At 48.0% G+C, this 3,990-nt stretch overlaps 1 pseudogene; it reads right to left on the reverse strand.

Moving 5' to 3' along the window:
* Window positions 1-3,130: 3,130 nt before the first annotated feature.
* Window positions 3,131-3,234, reverse strand: LOC142190766 (U2 spliceosomal RNA; annotated as a pseudogene).
* Window positions 3,235-3,990: the final 756 nt, after the last annotated feature.

The following is a 3,990-nucleotide window of genomic DNA, read 5'->3' on the forward strand; positions in this document are numbered from 1 at the left end:
TTTATTTTTCTTTTAACAAAAATCTAGTTGCAAAGCCCTCATATTCTCCTTAAAGGGAGTCTATCGTTCCCTAGATCGTTTTTTAAATAAGCATATCTTTACTTAGCCTTTAGAAAGGCTATTCTAGGCATACCTGTCTTTTCTTGATCTTCGCAGCTGTTTTTAATGTTTTCTTCATATGCAAATTAATCTTCATGGAGCACCCCTGCATCATCAGCTCTGTTTCTCACTTCCCCCTTCTTGAAAAACTATCCCTCCTTCTACGCCTCTTCACTGCTTCCAGAGTAGTTAGTCACGTACAGCGCATGTGCGAGATTTTAATCTTGTTTGTCACCAACTGCCAAAATGATTAACGGCAGAACATCTTCCTGTGTAAGGGCTAGTTCACACGTGAACTGCCCGCGCGGGTTTTGACACCGAGAGAGCCGCGTCGAGCCGCGTCTCTCTCTGGTCAAAACCCGCCTGCTGCGACCATCGCGGTCGCGGCTTTCCCCTCCGCTGTCGGCTCAAATGAATGAGCCGACATAGGAGGGTGCTGCCGGGAGTGGAAGCCACGCGGCTCAGCCCGTGCGGCTTCTGCCTGAAGAAAGGGCATGTCGCTTCTTTTCTCCGCTAGCAGCAGCCCGCCGCTAGCGGAGAAAAGAAGCCTGGCGGTCTGCATAGACCACCATTGTAAAGGGGAGGTTTTTGACGCGAAATCCGCTGTCAAAAACCTCCCCTGTGCTCACGTGTGAACGAGCCCTTAGCAGGGAATACTTCAGCGACATAAGTTAAAGAGAACCTTTCACCATATCCGGGCACAGGCAGTGTTATATACTGCCGGAAAGCTGACAGTGCACTGAATTCAGCGCACTGTCGGCTTTCCCGATCTGTGCCCGGTGTGAAGAGCTTACGGCCCGGTACCGTAGCTCTTCTATGGTCAGAAGGGTGTTTCTGACCATTAGCCAGAGACGTCCTTCTGCCTCGCGGCGCCAATCGCGCTGTGCTGTGGAGCCGGGAGGAACGCCCCCTCCCTCTGCTCACACAGCTCGTCCGTAGACGAGCATTATCAGGAGCGGGAGGGGGGAGTTCCTCCCGGCTCCACAGCACAGCGCGATTGGCGCCGCGAGGCAGAAGGACGTCTCTGGCTAATGGTCAGAAACGCCCTTCTGACTGTAAAGCGCTATGGTACCGGGACCGATAGCGCTTTACACCGGGCACGGATCGGGAAAGCCGACAGTGCGCTGAATTCAGCGCACTGTCAGCTTTCTGGCAGTATATAACACTGCCTGTGCCCAGATATGGTGAAAGGTCCTCTTTAAAGTATAAGAGGTTAAAGGAGAAAATACATCTCACATTTTGTTATGCAATTTCTCCCAAACACAGAAATACCCCACATGTGGGTGTAAACTGATGTTTGGGCAGACGGCAGTACATGGAAGGGAAGGAGCATTACTGGGCACTTGAAAAGAAAATTTTGCTGGAATGTTTTCAGGTGCCATGTCTTATTTGCAGAACCCCTAAAGTACCTATACAATGGAAACCCACCAAAATTTACCCCATTTTGGAAACTACACCTCTGACAGAATTTATTAAAGGGATTCTACTATTAAAATGCTTTTTTTCTCTCGATAACATGTAGGAATAGCCTTAAGAAAGGCTATTCTTCTCCTACCTTTAGAAGTCTTCTCCGTGCCTCCATTCGGTTGAAATCCCGGGTTTTCTTTGGTATGCAAATGAGTTCTCTTGCAGCACTGGGGGGGCAGTCCCCAGCACTGAAACAGTAAGCGTAAGCGGCCTATTTTTTGTGGCCGCGAGCATACGCAGTCTGCTCTGTCCGAAGCCTAGAAGATTGCAACCCAGCTCCGGAAGAAGACGCGCAGGGAGGCGGGTTCCTGAAGAAGATGGAGGCGGCGATGGAGAGTTCTCTTGCAGCATTAGAGACGTCCCCAGTGCTGCATACCAAAGACAACTGGTATTTCTACCGAACAGTGGTGTGGAGAAGACATCTAAAGGTAGGAGAAGAATAGACTTTCTTAAAGCTATTCCTATATGTTATCAAGAAAAAAAAGCATTTTAATGGTAGAATCCCTTTAAGGTATCCCTTTAAGGTATGCTGAGCATTTTGACCCCACACTTGTTTCACAGATTTTATTAACATTGGAATGTCTAAATTAAAAATTAATAAAACACCAAAGAGAAAAAGCACCCAATAGTTTTTTTTAACAATTTTTTTTTTTTCGAAGGTCTCTGTCTGTGCCAAATCAATCACACCAAGTGCACAAAAAAAAGCGTGGGTGCCACACTAAAAAAAAACGTGCCCAGGATGCTTGCCAAAAAATGCACCCTTTCCCTACAGGGAAGAGGGTTCCTGACTAACTCTTCCCCACAAAGACCAAAAGGTGACCGAGTGGGGTCGAGTACCAATGGACCAACTGCCGAAGCAGGAGGTCCCCAACGTCCGTTTTCCCCTTGGGCTGCCACCACCGAGGGTACTCAAGACTACCAGTCATCTAGTTTCTCTCCGGGCTGCCACCACCAGAGATACTCCTGGACTCAGGCAAAAGGTCTGCGCCTGCCCCGGTTACCCAGGACAGGTCAACTGACAGAGGAGGGAGGCCCATTACAGGCCTCGTCTCCAGACAACCGTCAGGAAGCGTCCCAAAAGGGTACAGCATCCCTTCGTTGACACACAAAAAAGGTGACGAGTGACAAAAAGAAGTGAAAACATCTATATAAGTGGTAAAGTGCCCTTACGAGCCTGGTTTACCGCCAGATCTATAAAAATTCTCCCATGCTGGAAAACCAGGCATAAAGGAGTGTGTGCTCAGAAAGGTGTAGATCCAGTGCCACGCAATGTGCCCAAATCAGTGGGTTTCCCACGTCCAGTGATTTAAGGCACCCCAGGGGCCACTCAAACCCCCAGGGCACGACACCACGAGACCTTCGAGCGCTTCCCCGGCCAGTGGTAAGATCCCCAGGGAGCATCCTGTCCCCCTGGTGGTCATGTTGACAGCGTCAGTGGCGTTCTGCTAGCTCCCTACAGTGGGTCCATCACCTCCACTGGTGGAACTAGTTACTGACCATATCCCCCATCAACATGCAGCAAGTGGTTCTCCATTCTCATCTCCCCAGATTTCGGTCTACTCCTGTACGGTGGGCCCTAGTCCAGCACCTCCGGCAGTTTCACGTACTTTCTGTTTCTGATAAGAACAGATATTACACTTGATCTTAGCCAAAAGGCCGAGAAGCGAGGTTTTTTTTAACAATTGCTCCTGCACACGGCAACACCTCATATGTGGTCGTAATCTGCTGTATGGGTACATAGTGGGGCTGAGAATGGAAAGAGCGCTATTTGACTTTTGGAGGGCAGATTTTGCTGGAATACTTTTTTGGGCACAATGTCATATTTGCAGAGCCCCTAAAGTACCAGTACAATGGAAACCCCCAAAAGGTTACCCCATGTTTGAAACTACACCCCTCATAGAATTTATCAAGGGGTATTATTATTCTAAGACTAATAGTGCTTCCCAAAAATAAATGTAAAAGTGAAAATTGAAATTTTTAAAGAAATATGTAATTTCAGTGCCCAATACGTTGTATCCACTTTGTGCACGCCTAAATTTATTAAAGGGGCTCTATCACTGGATTTTCGCTATTTTAGATAAACATATGCCTGAATAGCCTTTAAAAAGGTGATTCAAGTCCTGCAAATCATTTGTTAAAAGACCCCCCGGTTTAATGAATTACCGTTTACACGTATATGTAAATGAGCCCTCCGCACACTGTGGGCGTTCCCGTTCTCCCCTCACGTCATACTCTGTACACGCCCTTCTCTGTGGTTCTTGTATGTAAGTCCCTCCTCCTGTTTTCGATTCACAGCCTTACAACTGTCTCTTCCCTGCTAGTGGCACAGAACCTGTGATGATGTCACTGGCTTGTCCCTGTGAGGACGTCACTACAAGGTCCTTCTAAGTAGTGATTATGCAGAGCAGGGGCTGCAGCTCCCTT

This window comes from Leptodactylus fuscus, chromosome 1 (assembly GCF_031893055.1).
Source record: "Leptodactylus fuscus isolate aLepFus1 chromosome 1, aLepFus1.hap2, whole genome shotgun sequence".
Lineage (NCBI taxonomy): Eukaryota > Metazoa > Chordata > Amphibia > Anura > Leptodactylidae > Leptodactylus > Leptodactylus fuscus.